General features: G+C 44.0%; 1 protein-coding gene across 4 annotated transcripts in view; it reads right to left on the bottom strand.

The window, feature by feature from the left end:
- Positions 1–20,796, bottom strand: part of TPD52 (tumor protein D52) — a 121,784-nt gene that overhangs the window by 98,972 nt on the left and 2,016 nt on the right. The gene's annotated exons all lie outside the window — the stretch shown is intronic.

Genomic DNA, 20,796 nt, shown 5'->3' with positions numbered 1-20,796 from the left:
AGTTCAGAATAGGAGGGAGCAGCACTCCTCTGAAGGCTGAGCTATAAACGCCACCTAGGTTTATTCATGAATGTTCTAATGTGCAATATGATTTTTGCTTATGAGGCTAAACGTATCTGGGTCTCAAGAGGTTTTGTTTGGGTGAGTGGGTTGTTAAATATTTATGAAGTACACTGTCCTACGTCCTTGGTGCTTCAACCAGCATTGTTTAGAGCAGCCAGGAATGGCAGTAATGCATTGCCTGCAATGTATTTATGTTTTGACATATACACCATAAAGAAAGATCAACTTACATAAGCCATCTGACTTCATGCCAGGCTTTTAAGGTTCAACTCTAGGAAGCAGAAATGCTTCCCACCTAAAAGAGGCACTCAGCTCAGTTTTGCAGCACTTCACTACATTTTTTTTTTTTTATTTCAAGGTCAGCTTCTTTCACTGAAAACACAAGCAACGTACTAGCAATGTAGATCGCCTTTAAGCTGAGCATCAATTTCCACTCAAACCCCACATCTTCACCTGGATCCTCACTGCAGCCTGCACACAGAAGAGCATAATCAAATGGAAGTTAATCTTTTCCTGCCCAGTAAGGACAGAGCTGATCAGGCATTATTCCAGAGAAGTGAAGGAGCCTTGCAGCATACCAAAGTCAAGTCCAAGCGAAGTAATACTAGGCATATGAGAAGAAAGCACACCCCTCCTGGAATTTTAACTTCCCATTTCCCCTCCAGTCAGTCAATTGGCACAGGAACAGACCTTCCAGCTAATTAAAAAGCAGCTCCTTTAGGCTAAAGACCTATATTCACTTCTGGTGCAGAGTACCTGCTGGCTCATAACAATGAGAGTGCTGGAGCCTGAAACACAGGGCACTGCAATTTTCCAAACCCACAGAAAAGAAGAAAATAGAATGCCTTTCTGCATTTCTGACACATGGCTGAGACATCTGCCAGAAATACTGTGAAGTTCACCTGGCAAAGGTCAAAGCTTTGGTCACAGATTGTAGTTAAAGCATCCAGAGGCAGTAGACAACTGTAACACAGCTACAGTAATAATATACTCTATTAACTAAGTTTGTTAATATGAACAGCTACAGATAGTGCTTTGCAGCTTTCCCTTGTATAACACAGCAGTCAGGGGCTGCCTTCTGTGCAAAAGGCTCAGGCAGTAGTTGTGCTAACTGGGTTAGGCAAAATGACAAGTTATCAGATGTGGCACATGAAAAGCTGGGTGTTTCCTACCATCACTCTCCTGACACAGAAAGAGAGAAGGGGAGGCCACACCCTAGGACTTTTTCCCAGCCCTAGGTAATCATTCAGTTTAACACTGGTCAGTGCTAGCTGGCTACAACTGCAAGTAGCTATCATAGGAAAAAGAGTCCCTTATGAAAATCTGTTGATCCTTGCTAACAATCAAGGATACCATTTCATAGGCATTTCCTGGACCAAACATTACATTATTGCCTTTTACAGGGAATTCTCTACATTCAGATTTACCCATTACCAAACATTCAAAAAAATCTGGTACTCTTACTGTATCTTTAGAGTGCAAAAGTTGGTTTCATGTCACTAGAGACATCTGGATTGCCAGTCTCAACCACCGACCTGGCCTGCCACCCCACTAAAAAACAGAAATCTGCATGGGCCAAATGCTTCAACACCTCTTCAGTGTACTCAGAGACACATACAGGACATGGCCCACAGCTGGAACATACACTTAGCTTAGAGGGAAGATTTGCTGAATTACAAATCTGAGTGTCCACCTGAGAGGCTGAATTCTGCTTTTGTGCTTCCTTATGCATAGCCTGAGCACAAGCCCAGAAATCACCCAAGACAATCTCTAGTTTTTAGAAATACTAGAGAAATATTACTGTTCTAAGGTCATTGCCAAGAGAGGGACACCATGCAAGTGTGCCTTACTTCAAGCTCCTCTCTTTGCTCAGATTAACCTCAATTATAGCAGCCATATAGATGGGTTTCTATAGCATCTCCCAAACACATCACCTAAACACATCAACCCCCTGCTCTCTTACCTGCTGGAGTTTACAGGAGTGTTGCTCCTCACTTGTTCTAAGGTACAAATCCTACCTGGTGATGAAGGAAGCTGTTTTGCTGAACAAACTTCTTCCTCGTCACTTATGGAAGTTTGATGGTCTTCAAACTGAAGTACAAATCAATCTCTCAATAAAGAGAAAAGACTGTAGTTCACCCTTCCAAACCTGCTGTAGGAGAACTTCTAGGCTGTCACCCCTAATGCATCCACTTCAGGGAAGACAATGTCTAGTTTTGAGAGATCCCCTGTCAGCCATAACAACCATTTTATCTGCTTTTTCCCCAGTAGCTCCTTAGCACATCCAGAGATTCGGGGCAGAGCAAGGCAGCACATACTGCCTAAAGCCAGTCCGAAGAAGATAGGCTCTGCTCTCTGTGGTGCATTTTGGGGAGGAATCTCACTCCAACGGATTTTCCAAATTTAAGTGATGGCCCAAGGAAACAAAGCAGGATGGGGATGACAAACAGCATCTGCACAGAACCAAAAAGCAAGGTTTTTCTCTGCAGTGTGAAGCTTTCTGACCAGTTTAGCAGCTCTTGACAGTCACACCAATCAAGATTTCTGTACACTATGAAAACAGGCTCATTATGAGACCTTTCTAAAGTGCCTTCCCATGATGGAAATATCCTGCTGGTTGGGCTTCCTCTCCTTCACAATAATTTAGAGCACATGCAGCTGGCTGGAGGTGGAACTGAGGCTGTAGAGCTATAACCTAATAGACAGATGCTGCCTTCCCAGGGCAAGACAGACACTTCAGAGATGAAGCTGAAGTTTAGGCTTCTGTTACATAGTTTAGAGTAATTAACCGTGCATCCTCAAGTAACTCTGCTCTTTGCCCTGCATTGCAAATTCAGTTTTACTGCGTACCTTGGTTGTTACTGCAGGTAAGAGCTGCAAGGCAGTACTTGCAAAGGTACTTGAAGCTCAAGGAAGGAACTGTTCCAGAGCCAGGTAGCAGTGGGGTTTTGCTTACTATGAGAGATTAAAACCAAAGATCTTCCCATACCAGAACAAGCACCCATTTGCCCTTAACCCTCAGGATAACTAAGAGATTAGTATTTAAGTCATCTATGCCATTTCAGAAGCTGGGGTCTGAGACACTGGCACAAAGGTTGATACCTTCCTTCAAGGGTGCTTGAACCAATTACTGACAAGTTCAACCGAATGTCACAGTGTCTCAGGAAGGCTGGAAAGCCTCAGCAAAGCATTACCCTCACAATTCCTACCATTAACCATGATCTCCTCTGCCAGGGTTACAGAGTGTACTTAAAGCTTTCCCAGGTAACTATTTAGCATTAACAGCCAGTACAGATTGCGCACATCATGAATCATAAGGAAGGGAACTCCCTCCACAGCTAGGATTGGGTGTTAGGTTTGAGCAAACACTTTTCACCAGATATTTGCCTGCTTAGTCTCAGGCGTGGTTCTTTCTTCAGCTAGCACCTGCTACTCAGATCTGCAGCTTCTGTCTTAACCCAGGGCTCTAGCAACAATTTAAGCAATGCAATATAGTATTGAAGCACTTCCACCTTGCAGGCAGCTAAGCAAGGATAGGATGTTATAGTAGCCATGTGGAGAAGCTGCTTTTCCCACATATAGATCTAGCAGAACAATAGTCTGTTTATCCATGGAAACCTTATATCCCTCCTTCCCTACAGAAACCAAGCCCTGAGGAAGTATGAATGAGTACCACCTCTGGGCTTTGAAGAGACTGAGCTATTCATTCAGTAGTGTTTAATACAAACAATTAAACTCAGGAAAGGCTACCACTCATGCCTCAGGATTGGAGCAATGCAGAAGCAACCCAAAGACATGATCTAAACAGTATTTTGGACAAAGCTATCCAAATAACCAGTCCACAAGATCTACTCTGAGTTCTGCTGTTTACAGGCACCTTTACCACATTGAACGTCCTATGTTTGTGTCCTGATTATACCTGGAGCTGCCAAACTTATGCTCCACAGCTCATACTTTTGGCAAGGCTATCATGACTCCAGCACTTAATCTAGCAAGCAAAAGAAAATGGGTGAAAATGACAGGAAAACTTTGTTGACAAAGAGGGGGAAGAGGTACAAGAAGCACTTGCTCTTTGGGGGCATAGCAGATTCAGTCTCTTACTTCAAGGTTGCCTGTTAAGTTTCAATTTCCTTCTCAGCCTACACTTGGTTTGAATTTCAACTTCTGCAGTCTGCTAAGAGGCAAGATTGATAAGAGGCCTTCCAGTAAATGTGTCTGGGGCAACGACTTACAGCCAGGTGGTCTTCCACCACCCCCATCTTTCCCAGGTAGATCCCAATCAGGCAGCAACAGTCAGGCTCCTCTCCCCACTCCAAGAGAGTTTTATATGGCATAAGCCATTTTAAGAGCCATAAAGCTACTTAAGCATCTTAAACCAATCTAGATTCTGTAGCATCAATTTGATCTTCAAAGACTTACCAGTTTACAGACAAGTAAAGCCTTTCAGCACCTGATCTGAGGCCTTAAAACTGCATTAAGAGAAAAAGATGCTGTGAAGCAATAGGACAGAAGCCCAAAGACTAAACAAGCCTGAAATTTGTACATTAGTGCTCCTATTTCCACACTGTCCTCTCTCTCCTTCCTTTAACAGCAGACACTTCTTTCAGTCCCCTGAGATTCGTGCATGGCATGAATGAAGCTGCACAGCTACAGCAATTCCTGAACAAGTATGAGCATGGGCTTCTGCCCCATTAGTAACAGTGAGCAGAATGCGGCTTAAGGGGTTAAGTATCTGCTGTCTTCTAGCAGGGTACAACTCAACACCATGATATTAATCTCAGTACTTCAGCCTCCCCCACATGCTTTCTCTGGACAAGCTCTGCCTGATATAACTACATCATTCAGTATGGTTCTTTGTACAGAAATATCTTCTCCAGCATTTTCCTTAGCCTAAGCGCTGCCTTCACTTACTCTTATTAAAACAAACAAAAAACCCTAAGAAAAAAACACCACCGCCTCTTAGAAGTTGTATCTCCCTGTAACACAAACACATCCAAATGTTACAGGTAGGGATCACAGGGTTGATAGTATTGCTCTTCTCCTAAACCAAAGTCTCAGCCCACAGTATTCCAGCCAGCTGACGCATGTCTCGGCAAAGGCAGCAGTTCTCATCTCTCCTCTCAATCCAATTATAAACTCAGACTAATTTCCTGAGCTCTTGTGAGGGACTAGATCCACACTCTAGCATATTCTGCGACTAGACAAGCTGATACTACAGTAAAATAGTTAACCCATTCATGTCAGACAAAATTCCCTATATTTGCACATATTCTCTACCACCTTATAAGTGTTTCAGCATTTAGATGATTAGGCAGAAATCCCTGATTTATGACAAAGCTGTGTGTCTCAAACAGTGCTCAAAGCAGTCACATTTCTCAGCTCCAGCAGTAACAGGTGGAAAGCTTTCCGATCTATGGAAAAGATCCAGGCCAAAGGACAGAGTAGCGCTTCAGAACCAGGGATCAGAGCTTGCATTGACTTTGGGGAAGTCAGATTAAACCCTGCAAACACAGAGGAACTTCCAAGCATGATTAACAGAGTAAAAACACTGTCAGGCAGATTGTAGAGGAATGCATTTAGTTATTTCACTTCACCCACTTATCCCAGTTATGCCACCATAGATTCCAGTCCCTCAGGCAAGAGATTGACCTGGTCAAAAAATGTGAAGAAACAGCGCTGAGCTGCAGCTAGATAATAGTTGGAAAAGATTAGGGAGAAAGTACTACAGCACAGAAATGGGATTGTTTCAAACAAAGTTTCAGTATGAACCTGACAATCTAATTAAAAATTCTACTTGAGTGACTCTGGAGTGACTCCTAGACCCCCTCAGAAGACAAGTCTGCTTTTCCGCGCTCTTAAAGTAAACCTCTCTCTTTCAGCATCCCAGAGCCTCCATTTCTGAGAAGAAGCTCCAGAAAAGTCCACCATTCCCACTCTATTCACTCTTTCAGGTCCCACTATGAAACTGACACTGAGGTTTTAAGAACAAAGCAAATTCAACTACACATTAAGCTAAATTACATATTGTGATAGCTAAAAATAAAAAAGCACCAAAAAAAAGCACACTCTGTAGTCTTAGCAGTACCTTAATAATACCAACAAAATCTTCATTGCTTGTGATACACAGTAGCTCCCACCATGTAATTACCAAGTTAATGCCTGGATTTGGTGTAGCACAAAAAATCCATCATTTACTATCAGAGGCAGAAGTACAGAAGCAACTAAGCAGCACACAATTTGATACAAGCAACAAGGGTTTAGGGTAAGCACTTCACAAAATCCATTCCTGAAAATATTCAAAAGCCATCTGGTCATGAAGGTGGACACATACCAAGGATCAGTAGTCTTTAATATCTTTATTGAGGACACAGACAGTGGCATCAACTGCACATTCAGCAAGCCTGCAGATGACACAAAGCTGAGCTGTGTAGGTGACACAACAGAAGGACAAGATGCCATCTAGAAGGACCTGGAGAAACTCAAAAAGTGGGCCCAAGAGAACCTCATCAAGTTCAACAGGTCCAAGTGCAAGGTGCTGCACCTGAGTCAGGGCAATCCCAGATACAAGTACAGGCTGGGAGAAGTCCTTGAGAGCAGCCCTGCAGAGGAGGACTTGGGTGGACAAGAAGCTGGACATGAGACACCACTTACAGCCCAGACAGCCAAACACACCCTGGGCTGTACCAAAACCAGAGTGATCAGCAGGTCAAAGGAGGTGATTCTCCACCTCTACACTGCCCTTGTGAGACACCACCTAAAGCACTGCATCCAGCTCTGAAATTCTCAGCAAAGAAGGGCATTGACCTGTTAGAGCTGATCCAGAGAAGGGTCACAAAGATGATCTCTCTATGAGAGATCCTACAAAGACAGGTTGAAAATGTTGGGGCTATGAAGCCCAAAGAGGACTCCAGGTAGGCCTTATTGCAGCCTTCCAGTACCTAGAGGGGATTTTTAAAAGAGAAAGAACAACTTTTTTACACAGGTAGATAGTGACAGGTCAAGGGGGAACAGTTTTAAACTAAAAGAGGAGAAATTTACATCAGAAATTAGTAAGAAATTCTTTTCTCAGAGGGTGGTGAGGCACTGGAACAGGTTGCCCAGAAGTAGTAGAAGCCCCGTCCTGGGAAGTGTTCGATGCCAGGTTGGATGGGCCCTGAGCAACCTGATCTGGTTAGTGGATGGCATCCCTGCCCATGCCCGGGGGTTGAACTGATGAACTCCAAGGTCCCTTCCAGCTCAAACCATTCTGTGATATGGTCCTGGGCAACCAGCTCCAGGTGGCCCCACCCCAACAGAGGGGTTGAACCTCCAGAGGTCTTTCCCACCTCAACCATCCTGTGATTAACACAATGGCTGTAATAAGTAACAGGCTGCTCCTCCAGATACCTCTCTTCTTCAGGAACACAACAGGTCCTGACAGCCTGCCTTAGGGGAGGTCTGTGGCTAGTTCATCATGTGAAGTAGATTTATAAATACGTACCTGCTGACAGAATAGAGTTCCATTTTCTCCCATACTTTCTAAACTGAGATATGGACAGACTTCATGGGAGACTTTTCACTTCTGCACATCTCCCCAGCATACAGGAGTACTATGACAGCTGACAAGCAAAGCAAAAGCATTTGCAGCTGTGGAGACTATATTGGTTTCTGTTATGAGGCTGCAGGAAAAAGGTAACTGACAGATTCTGGGAGGGGAAAAAGTCTCCTGCATTTTCATAAAAGGAGCAGGCTTACACTTTGCTCCCTAAATGAATGAGCAAGCAACTTTTTGGGCCTGATATGTGCATCCAGAAACAGAAGCAGCTCTTGGCAAGTACAAAAGCCATCTACTTCCCCCTTTTCCAGGAGGGAAGTGAATGTATGCCTCTGCAGCAGGAAGAGTTCACTCTCGTACAGAGAGAAAAAGCTGTAGTAGACAAATAAACTACCAGTGTCACTGTGCTAAAGCCACCTTTCAGCAGGAGCCTCTTCTCCTTTTACCCTTTATGAACTGTACAGTGCTCAAAGAAACTAGGCTCAAGTCTTTGAATTCCCTTCTCAGACTCCTCAGTTTATTTTTCAATCACTCCAGGGCAATTTCCTTTACTCCTCCAGTAACTGTCTCTAGTGCATGCTCTCAGGTTCCCCTAGCAAAGTTCCTCAGTCCAGAAAAAAACTTCCAAACACATGTCAGCTCATCTAGAGATGTCAGCCTGCCCTTCAGAAGCACTGGGAGAGTCACTTCTGCACTCAGGACACAAGAATTTTTAGCACAACCACACAAATCTCGCCAAAATAGTCAGAGCACAGTAATCTCCATGTGGGCTTCCACAAAGGATGCACACAACACCAAAAGGAGTGCCACTTTCTAGAAGTACTGCTAATTTTACCACACACAAGTTACTGGTTGCATAGTTAAGGTGCACTCCTGCTGTAGCCTGGCACCTTATTCAGCTATCCATGATAAAGATCAGCTTTTTGCTTAGCAATAATGGTGAGCCACCAGTTTTCTTCCTTTCTCAGGACTTGACTAAGTAAGTTTATGATTTTGACTTGTGCTGGCAAACAAGCATAATAACACAAAACTTAAAGTACAATTTCTCAAAGACAAGCAACTGCAAGTATCAAGCTGTATAGAAATCCTATTAACATTTTTGCTCTTGGCTTATCTGAGAGCATAGCACTAAATACCTGTGAAACTGTAAAACTCTGCCTAGTCAGCACCAAAGTGCACTAGCGCGATAAATTCACAGACACAGATGCCCCAGAAATGTCTCAGGTCATAAGAACCTGCTCCCAATCCCCCTTCTTCACACCTTTAGACCACTAATGGGTTTTGCTACAAACTCTTCAGAGAACCAGCCTGACCATGAGGTACCTAAAAGCTGACAGTAGGCACTGAGCCAGTTACAGCTTTTCCAAGCAGATAAGCCCATAATGAAGAAGAGCTCTCATTATTCATCTACATTTCTCACGCTGCAGGGTTTCATTGCACCTTAACAAAGTAAGACCTAACAAAGCAGTGCTAAAAGCACACCACCACATTGCTGGTATGAAGTACTTGTTCATCAGCTCACTATTACTGGGAATCCTCCACTTGAAAACCCACAGTAAGTTGTCTTGTTTCCCCTGCAGCATCAAACAAGAGACATACTACCTATTCCTTTACAGTCCAGCACCTGACCAGTCACCCATTCAACTATGTAGGGCTTGAAGTGTCCTGTTCCAGATGGAGTGTGGCTGCTGCTTGCCCACGATGCTAAATTCCACATCCAGCTGGGCAGCACCAATTCCTACAGTGCTTCCAAACTGATTTGGAGCAATAGCTATCACTGCTTAAAGGACCTTGGACACATCCTGACAGGGCTGCAAATTGGACAAACTCTGGACATGGGCTTGAATACTTCTGTGCTGCTCTTAATCTCATTTAAGAGGTAAGAAGGAGAATCCTGTAACTGCGCGTGCAGCAACCAGCAGCAATTCACTAACAAACCAACTGCACTAACCAGCTTTTTTTCCTAATATAATGCAGATAATGCAGATAATGCATCTACCTTTAGAGTATTATAACCACTGAAGTTGCCATTATGTTAATAAGTACTCTGAGATTTTGTCTGATTGATATGTCCTTGACTGACTTTTAATGCTGCTTGAGCTGAGTAAATCCTGTTAAGAGACATTTGCCCCTACTCCAAGTCACACTAGGACAGTAAATTAAATGAAACTGTTAGCCTAGAGAGATACTGCTGTCACATAAATCGACAGTCGTAAAACACTAATCACTCCAAAAGCTGAAGATAGCAAAGAAAAGGGTCAACCAAGTTTCTGTCCAGTGATGATTCCACAAAAAGATAAAAAACTTTAAAGGACTTCCAGGTCCTAGAAGACTTGAGCATACCCACTTCTATCAGATGAGACTTTGGACATGAGATGCTACTTTTTGCTGCTGGGTGACATTACAGGCAACCTGTAGTTCCTTTTTAATAACCTACACAGATTCAGATCATGAAAGTACTAATCTCTCAATATCTCCGAGCAGTATTAATATATTTATGCACCATCTTCTTGTGTTCCAGTCCATTCCACACCAAGGGAAGTTTTCCTAAATATCAGCATGCTTAGATAAGCATCCAGGCTCTTCATTTATATTGCACAGCAAAGTAAATAGAATGAGTTTAACCCTTCATTTTACTGAAATATATGATGGGGGACAAAACTGGAAAGACCTATCTAATGAAAACAAAGGCAGGTATTTTTCCTGATTCTGGTGCAGTTGATGTGATGGAAATTACAAGGGGAGAAAAGAAGTGCAGGTTTAAAGGATCAAAGTTTGAAGGATATTGAGCTTCATCTCTAAAAGTAGACGGGAAATAAAAGAAAGGAGGGGGAAGGGATGATTGGGGGTTTTTTTTTAGTTTTATGTGGGTTTGGTTGTTTGTGGGTTATGTTGGGGTTTGTGGTTGGGTTTTTTTGTTGGGTTTTTTTTTTGGTAAAGAAAGCACACCCACACACTGATTTTAGTGAGCAGCTGCTTCAGAACTGCACTGTTCCACAAGCTGCCTCCTCCCAGTATTTGGCCTGGAACAGAATATCACTGCAAACTGCAAGAAATAAAGCTTTTCACTGCTACGTGATATCTAAGTTTAGCATCACTCCCTACTGAACAAGACAATCCAACACACAGCTCATTTCACAACTGTAAATGTCAAACAAAAAAATACATATATTCATAGCCATTCTGAGTACTGCTCATGCCCTAGTTTAATGGATCCATAAAGTTTTCAAAATTTATGTTTAAGGACTGCTCTAGCTGGTACCAAGGTTATTGTTACATCAGGTTTGGCACATCACAGCCTGGCCATCAGCACAAAAAACCACTCAGAATAACTCAAGAGCTTAAACGGCTATGAATAATGTAATTCTCAATTTTTTTATTCTGGTAGAAACTTGAGCAGGATATTGAAGAGGTGGAAGTCGAAACAATGCCTTGCATACTACTAGTCCTAAATTGTCAATCCACAAGCGTGCCCTGTAGCAGAAGGCTGTGACACAGCATTATTACTAAGAAGCCATCACATCCCTCAGAAATGCTGCTGGCACCATCTTGCCTCTCCAGTAATATTACCTTGGAACAGGAAGACTAAAGAAGTTATTTTACTTGACACTTGCTCTATCCTTAATTTATCAGTTTTCCCTTCTAAAAAATATTAAAAAGTCTTCTCAGCTCCTCTTGGCAAAACACAGAGGTCTTGATTTGACTTTTGTATCCCTCGTCTCATATTTTCACTTTCTCAAAAGTGGCTTTTGAATAGGAAAATACTCTCTACTGGGGATGGGAGGGAAGTACATTTCTGCGATTCCCCAAGGTGAAGTTTGGTCTTGAATTGCAAATAAGAAACAGAAGCATACTAAAGACTTCATACATCAGTGTGCTAAAACATAATTAAATAAGTCTGCACATTCACTCCACTAAAGCTCTCCCTTTTGCCATTTATCCCAAAAACACTTCCCCACCACAGAGGAAGTACTCAGCACATCACTCTGATGATTCCATTGACACTCAAGCTGTTTTCCTTCTTATACAATCTCCAAAATTCTGTCGTGCCAAAAAACCTCCACAGTGACAGGCACAGAAGCCAATTGAAACCACTCAGCTTCAAAGTATCAACTCCAACTGGTTTCACTTGCTACTGTTCAAAAATGTGCAGAAACTGATTCTCCCTGCTCACTGCTGCTCATGAACCACAGTACTCACATTGATCTACAATTCACACACAAAGGTAGCAAAGTAGGATGCCCCAAATACCCTTCAAGGATGGTTTAAGCTTCCTGGTTAAAGATTTGGTCAGTATCTGTGTTTTACCACAGAATGGTTTGGGTTGGAAGGGGGTTCCAGTTCCTCTGCTAGGGACATCTTAAACCAGACCAGGTTGCTCAGAGCCTTGTCCAGTGTTTCCATTGGACTTTCCAAATGTCCAGTGGACCACCAAAAACCTCCAGTGTTTTGAGGAATCAAGCATCTACCACCTCTCTGGACAACCTGTTCCAGTGTTTCTGTTCCACCCTCACCATAAAAACGTCTCTGTATCTAGTCTGAAGCTACCCTCCTTCAGCTTAAAACAATTACCCCTTGTCCTATCACAACAGGCACTGCTAAAAAGTCTGTGGCCATCTTTCTTACACGCCTCCTTTAACTACTGAAGAGCTGCAATAAGATTTCCCTGGAGCCTTCTTTTCCTCAGGCTGAACAAGTTCATCTCTCTCAGCCCTTCCTCATACAATACGTGTTCCCTCCCTCCAATGACTTTCATGGCCCTCCTCTGAACCTGCTTCAACAGGTCCAAGTTTTTCCTGTTCTAGGGACCACAGAACTGGACACAATACTCCAGGTGGGATCCCATGAAATCCAAGAAGAGGGGCAGAATCACCTCCCATGACCAGCTGGCCACTGCTGCCTTTGATGAGGCCCAGGACAGGTTATGGCTTTCTGGGCTGCAAGTGCATACTGTTCACTCATGTCCAGCTTTTCATACACCAGCACCAGCCTAAGTCCCTCTCTGCAGGGCTGCTCTCAGACGCTTCATTCTTCAGCCTGTACTGATACTGCAGGTTGCCTTAAGCCAGAATAATTTACAGGAACAAATTACATGCTTAAGAGCGTGACAAACTTGCAGCTCAGAAGTTGGTGTTTTAAGCAAGATACCCAGAGGGCTGCATTAGGCAGAAGGCTCACCTACTGCAGCTGTGCTCTGACAGCACCAACCACCTTCCCTGCAGGATTGCTGGACTGTTAAAACCAAGTCCTCAAAACCACATTTGAACCTGAAGGAGCCCCATACATTCACCAGCAAAACCAAGAAACTCCTGCTTCTTTACAGAAGTGCTCTGTATGTCCAACCAACCCGATCAGTGGGCAGTTAGTGCAGCCCAGCACACAGTGGTCACATCCTGCAATACATGCTCTCTGGCACTTGTTATGTGCCTGGTCAACTGCTGGCTTTTTCCTCCTTTGATATTAAACATAATTAAACTTTGGGAAAAGTCAGCTGTTGGAGATACCACAGTTCTGAACAGAATTTTTCCCTTTACAATAATCAGAGATTCCTCCAGAAAACTAAGTTGACTGAATATTTCAAGATTAACCTGAAGGGCAGGAAAGCAAGATTTGTTTGCATCTAAAAATCAAGACTATATTCAAAAAGAGACATTCAGCTACTGCATTTTATTTTTCCAAAGAAGTGTACTACTACCTGCTCAGTGTCCATACTAGTTCTGCTACATCAAGTGTAAATGAAATCAACACACAAAGTTCAAGTAGGAGTTCACCAAGTACAGACAGGTGTCTCTGTTGTGCCTCAGCATTTACTGGAAGTACACTAAGAAATTCAAATGTATTTTAGGGAAAGCTAGTATTTAAGACTGGTTGCTATAAACAGTTATTTAAATGGTAGCAGCGACTGTTTATTCATTCATCACAATTTTCAGGCAAGGAGGTTTGGAGTGGGTATCTAAAACACATTTTTACTGCAGTTAAAGACTGCTTTATTGGAGAAAATAACAGTAATGTTTCAGAGTCTTCCCCTCCTTCCAAATTACTGCACTTAAATCATATAACAGCAGCAGCCAGCCAGCTAGAAGCGCAGTAGAGTTTTTGGCAGTTAAACTACATGAACAACAACTTCTATGACACACAGGATCCCCCCAGCACACCCTAATCTGGGTTTGGGATGCGCCCCCCAGCCTAAGCTTGGGGCTGAGGTCCCCAAACACACTGGACCAGGAGCTGGTGGAAAAAGATAGCGTGCAGGGATCCAACCGTGGCCTGAGCCCTGGAAGAAGTAGGGAGCCAGACCCACAATGTGCTCAGTCTCGTCCAACAGGAAGATCAGGGATGAACGTCTGCTTGGCAAACAGCAGCACAACACCAGTTTGCCGTTTCAGAAAACAGCAAGCTGGGTTTGTGATCTTTAGATGTCCAGGCAATTCTCTTTGGGGTCCTTTGCAGGGACTTCTGCTCCCCGTACCTTCAAGTGTCTCCAGAAGTGGTGACAGACCACACAGCAATACTCTGAACACAGCAGGTGGACCCATCCCCTTCTTGAGGGCCCATACATGACATACTTGGGATACCAGAGCTGCACAGGACCTACAGAGTCTGCCCAGGCTACAGACAAAAAGGCTTGTCACTGCTCAGAGCACAAGAAGGTAAAACATACCCGCTATGCAGGCACCAGAGCAGTATAAAGGGAAAGACAAGAAGTCATTTCAGGTCTTTATTTTTACTCAGGAACAAACTCCCTATTGGAAAAAAGTTCTGGAACACGACACTTGCAGTAGGCTTGCTGAGGAGACGAAACAGAGCATGAATAGTGCTTTTAAGAGCTCATAGCTCCAAGCAAAGCACACTGCAGTAAAACAGCTTGTTTTCCTTCCGCCAAGGAAGGCAACAGGAAAGTCAATATTTAAACCAGGCTCCATTCCCACCCCATGCCTAAGCTGGAACTACTTCTGATGCTCCTCATCCCTGAATGCACGTCAGCTGCCCAGGAAAGCCTCTTCAGGGACTGCCTGGCACAGATTTTTTTGGTGCTATGGAAACAGCCTGCACAGCGGCGTGCGATCCACTCACGCACACCGAGGCCTGTGTGGGTGCAGGCACAGAACTAACCTCTGCCAGCAGTAATCAAAGCACTCTGAGCAGTCAGCAGGTTAAACAGTGATTGATCTGCAGGCTTTCTGCTCTTCAGTCTGCTCCTCAAAACTCCTCAGATGTAGGCAAAACACTTTTGAGATGTGCTGAAGGGATTTCTCTTCTGCATAATAATACAGACACCTGAGAGAAAGGTGCCCTCAAGCCAGTGGGAGCTGTGCCCATTTCATAGCCCTGACCCTTCTTTTGAGTACCAAGAACCGGTTCCTACTTAAAGGACAGCTTCTTTAAAGATACTTATAGGCAAGTCCCTGTACAGCTCCATTCCTGGGAACCTGTGTGAGGAAAAGCAGGGGATGCATCATGACTCTGATGTACTCCTGCAGGGAGTACGGGGTATCAGAAGACACGAGTTCAGCGAAATGGCCGTCTTCAAAGGCAGCCCATCCTGGCAGCAGCTGCAAAAGTCTACTACTGTAAGTTATTCCCAGGGACTGGATTGCTGTAGAACACTGCAGTGAACATCAGACAGCAGTAATTTGAATGAAGCATAAGCAGAGTTTCAAATTAATGAAGACTTTCTAATGTCATGATGTGATACACATTTAGGCAGAGAACAGACAGAGATGAGTAGGATCATTTCTTGCACATCTTGGGACTCCTGACAGCAGTTTAATTTAAGTACTTTAGGCAAAAAGTAAACAATACAAAACAGACAAGCAACATCCCCAATGCTCACAACTGAAATACACAGCTTTGCCAGGCTACTAAGGAGCAGTTAAACATTACTTAAAAAGCAAAGCTTTGTTTTCAACCTTTTTGAGGTTTTTCTCATGAACCAAACACTGTCACCACACATGGGCTCCAATCCTAGCAAAGCACAGGAGGAGCACCTGTCTGAAAACACCCACTCCAGCCCAGGTTGCCTCCCTTGGCACATCTTTTCATCTCTATCTGGGGGTTAAGGGGATCTCATGAAGCACCACTTCCCTCTAGCTGCTAGACAAGGGAAAGCAAAACAGGAAAAACACCTGCTCTTCTGCCTCTGCTTGCCTAACCCACCACCCCCAGTAGGCTGCAGCTGTTCCCCAGCCTCTTAGTTACTCCACAGTACAACACTGCCATTGCTAGTGACAGGACATAAGCTTTGAGCCAAGCTTGCAAGGCCCTAGGACTAAAAACTTGTCAGGCTTGCTCTGTCTCTACCCTTCTTAATTTGCCTGCAGCTTTGTTTTATTTGGTGTGTCTCAGAGTAGAGACACGGAATGTGACAATACAGGCATGGTAAGTAAGAGAGCACAGGGTTGACAATGGAGACCCCATGTCTGTAAAAAAGTCATCAGTCACCAGTGGAGACGTGCAGTTGGACAAAACTATTTTAGAGATAACAGAGAGCAAAGGAATAATATCTAGCATATATAAAAGGAACTTTATATAATAGATTTGGATGAAACACAGAGCTTCCAAAGCCATGAAGGAAACAGCAGATGTGTAAAAAGCAAAGATAACAGGAGGATTCCAGTGGCTCCTACAGCAAGGAAGAAACCACCACCTATTCCTCCCAGAAAAGGAGTCACAATATGACAATTTGCTCTAATACCCCTGCCACTACCAAAATGATACCACCAAACTCAGAAGCCAGGGGAAGAATGAGTCAACCACCAAGAAATAGGTGCAGAAACTAAGTTTGTGTGTTAGCTTTATTATTACTACTAAGACTTCATCTGCATAACAGTCTTTTTCTAAGCGAATTCTTGAATTAGATTGTCAAAATTTCAATTACACTAACAATAAACAGGTTTTCTTTCCATGCACACACACAAAGTGTGCTTCCTCTTTATCTGTGTTTTTAAGCACAGCACACATTTGTTGCTCTGTTGGGAGAGTGGCAGTTCAGAAGCCTGTCACTCCAAGCCACACGTGTCACGGCACATTCCTACAGATCTGGGTTCTGCAGAAAAGAGAGCATTCCAGGCTTGGCCAAGGCAGCATTCGCTGAGGTCCTCCACTGTCAAGTCAGCATCCAAGGACACTTATTGCTCTGCTCTCACACTCCAAAACAGAGAAGTCAGCTAGCAAAACAGGAAAGCTGCCTCTTTCAGTGACAGCATTCACACCATAGCAGTAGCCCTGGTTTCTCTCTAGATAGCATCAATCCATCTCTTTCTGCTCAGGAGCAAGTAACAGCACAGTGAGCATTTTTCCACACACCAGCATTTGCTGGCAGCCAGTGCTGTGCTGCTCCCCCCAACCCACCCAGGGACAAGTGGCTGCAGGGTCCTGCAGCTGATTGCCACCACTTGTACTTGCACTAACATAAAATCCATATAGCCATCTACACCTCTGCCAGAAATAAGTGTTTTCATAGCAGGGCAAGGATACTCCAGACCAGTTAGCTCAGCTCATGGTATCATCCTGCCAAATGGCAAAAGCCAACACACAGATACATATTCTTTCACTTCTGCTCCCTTAATCAGAGGCAGAGGAAAAGGAGGAAGACGAGAGGAAATGGCAGGAGTGACAGTGAACCTTCAGGAGAGATCCAGATTAGAAAGTTCTGGCTAGCTGGTCTGTTACTGCAGCCCTTTTCAAAAGGGAAGCCTTCCAGCAGAAAGCCTGTCCTCCAATACAAGGTTTTTGAGGGAAGGTTCCCAATCACTCTGGCTAAGACACACAAATATGAGCAATTTTGAAGACACTCTCAATCTTTAAGAGGAGAGAAAGCTGTCCCTCTGGAGACTTAAATTGAAGCTGACACAGAGTGACAATGTTGGCTGAACAAGAGTGTTTCAATTTAGTGCTTAATCTCACTTAATGCTTGCTTTCCCTTTCAGTCACCCTTTGTTTGACATTTTTCTGCTTACTCACTGCAGGATATTAAAAGAACAAGGGTAAACATCTCCCTTCCTCCATATAGCAGACCTCAAATCAGAAGTGCCTGTATTACAAAGACAGCAGTGGAGGCAACAGTGGGGTCATCATTCTCCTACCTGGAGGCAAGCATCTCATAAAAGCACAAAAACCCCACACCCACCAGGTGTCTGCTGCACAGAGCTCAGCAAATGACACTGTTGCCCTCTCCTGTTAAATTAAGAAGGAGGAGGCTGGGCTATTTTCTTTTGAAAATTGGTCAAGAAACACTGCTTTCAAGAACATTCCGTACACTGTATCTGCTGCCACGGAAACATCACTTTTTGATGAGATATAGCACATACCCTCCCTTACCTGCAGCAATGTCCAGCACCCTCAGGAATCAGCAATCCACAAACAGCTCACTGATTTTACATGCCAAATCTAGTGCCTTGTTTTCCTGCAACACTTCTGTGTACCGGCTGAGGGACTTCCTGCCAATAAAAACTGTCAGGACATCTTCCTGTTAAAGGAGCAAGCAGTTGTAAAGAGGACAAAGCCTTCCCAGCCTTTACAGCACTCAGGTCAGCCAAAGCAGATTTTGGGATGTCCTCACCCAGCAGGGTCAGTGCATGGCAGAAAGCATCAGAAGCCCCAACACCCACTTCCTTTATCACCCAGCTCCTCCTGGGACTATACTGACATCAGTCTCACAAAGCAGAAGTTGTTAGTCTAAGGCTGCTGTATTCAGCTGTAGAAGATGGGGGGGGAGAATATGCATCCAAGATAGACAGGAGCATGAATAGAGATATGAATTACATAAAAATTAATAGAGATAACATTCCCAAGGCAGAGTAGTGCAGTATGTGGTTAGTGACAGCCTCTGCAGATGGAAGGGGCTGTGCTCTGCAGCCTCTAAGCACAGTTCATAGCAGCTCAACAGCACTCATGCCCAGGCCAGGAGAGGTCTTAACATAGGGCAACCAACTTTCAGCCATGAAAACCAGCTGTTCCCATTTTACACACAAAGCACCCAGATCAAGCAGCGCAAGGCATTTTTTCAGCCTCCAACAGCACATTCTTAAACCAAAGCCAAGTTGCAGTGCTTTATTTTAGACCAGAAATGTCAGTCTGAGCCTCCAAGGCCTCCCACTGCTTTGGTGGGCATTTGCAGTGGAAGAAAGGGGGAACCTAAGGGCTGCTTCAAAGTGTGGGAAACTGGAACAAAAAGGAATTGCATCGGTTTCATGTCGGATTTTAAAAGCCCCAAGCCACTACAGCTTTGCCTCACCGAGGGATCAAAGAGCATAGATCCTTAGCTAAGCTCTCTGTGCACTGCAGGGTCTGAGAGTAGACCTTACTCTGCCCAAGTGAAGGATGGTATTGATTGCTTGGGACTGTGTTTGTTGTGGGAGACAGGGAACCATGCATTCCACAAGCAACAGATTCTTTCCCCAGCTGGAGCACTGGGCTGGCCCCCTTCTCCATATCCTGCTGAAGTGGGTGTGAGCATGAATGAAGAGCTCAAGTTACCCTTCAATGCTCAAGCATTGCAGAAGGCAGGAACAGCTGATACTGCTCCAGCCTCCAGCTGCCCGGCCAACAGTTGTGCATCAGCTGCTCCAGCATCCGTCCAACACAGCACACTGATTCCTCACGTTTCTGTACCTCATTCATGCACTGGCTGAGAGAGGAGGACAGCAATGCCATCAAATAACTATGTAAAGCCACCCCACCAAGCCAGGACCCTCAGCCTGAGTCAGAACTAGATTTCCCCCACCAATACAGTTTTTCATGCAAAAGAAATGAAAGCTTGCTGCTGTTCAAGGCATCTACTCATGGAAGTCTTCTGATATTTCTGTCATCTTCAAGACACTGTTACAGACACTCAGATCTGTGAAATCACCCTTCCTTTGCAGTTCCCACAACAGCTGTCCAGTTGTATTTACTTACAAGTGTTTGATTTCACAATTGCACATTAAGTGGGGAAAAAAAAAAATCATACCTTCAGTACTGCAAGTACCTAGTGATAAGAAAACAAATAAAGCAGCAGGAAAAGGTGCAGCTTTGTCCAATGGGACAGTGGGGGAAATTTTGTCCTACTGCCAGCAACACATTCTTTCTGCACAAAAAAAGAATATTAAAGTCCATTCTGTCAGCCCCAAAAGTGCAAGTCAAGGCTCCAGGAAAAGAAAGGCTTACATAGCCTTTCAAGAAATCACATGCAGTGTTTTGGGACTCTTAAAGTACCACAAAAGCCTGAAGATTTAGAAAGACACCACGTTACATAAGGGAAGTGCTGCTGAAGCATAAGATGAACCCCTGAACACAACACTGGAGATGGATCATTATCAGATAACTGTGCCGTGGTGCATGTGTTTGTGAGACTGCTCAGTGGCACAGTCTCCTCATTCAGAACACTGCTTCTACTGTAGGGGCAGCTTCATCCTTGTTTTTCCACTGGTAAACTGTACCAGTAGCTAGTCAGAGAGAGACTCTTTTTGCAAGCAAAATTAGGTGTGGTTGTGGTTTGGTTGATTTTGTTGGGTTGCTTTTTTTTGGGGGGAAGGGGAGGGAGCAGGGAGGAAGAAGGGACAGCAGCATCTTTTAGCAGTATCTTTGTGAAAGCACAACTGCAGTTATTAATCTATTCAGCAACTAAGTCCATACAGTGAATCAGATTTTTGTTCATGATAAGTTAAAGCAAAGCAACAGAACAAGGGACTCCTCATCTCAGGATAATATTATATCCACTTGACTTGAGCTGACGCTACTGCTTTGGTGCCTGTAATCACAGAGCCAAGAGACTCTGAGTGCTTGGAGCCCTACTTCCAGAGCTGTTGGAGTGCACTAAGAATCACACAGAGATATCCAGCCAGTCCAAATATCCCTTCACTGAAAACAAAGACATTTCAAGTGAAAAGTTGCTCAGTGATTCGATGCTGCTGATGGTAGGTAGAAACAACTTTTTAAAGACTGCTACCAAACCTGACTGCTCAAGAGAGAGGAGAGACTTAAGCACGTTCTACAGCTGGAGCATTAGCCTTGCCTACTTTGGCTGCAGTCTTAACCATAACTTAGATTTTCTTCCTACCTCCTAACTTTCTCAGCTATCTGAGAAAGCTGTCACCATAACAACAAAGTGTGCAACCTCTGACTTACAATTTTAAACAAATTAATTTCTGGTTGGAAGAGGCAATCCAGAATGTTTAAGATGGCCCCAGAGACAGGGCCTGGCAGCCTGGACTTTAACC

Source organism: Hirundo rustica, chromosome 1 (genome assembly GCF_015227805.2).
Source record: "Hirundo rustica isolate bHirRus1 chromosome 1, bHirRus1.pri.v3, whole genome shotgun sequence".
Classification (NCBI taxonomy): domain Eukaryota; kingdom Metazoa; phylum Chordata; class Aves; order Passeriformes; family Hirundinidae; genus Hirundo; species Hirundo rustica.
This window is presented reverse-complemented; position numbering and strand designations above follow the sequence as displayed.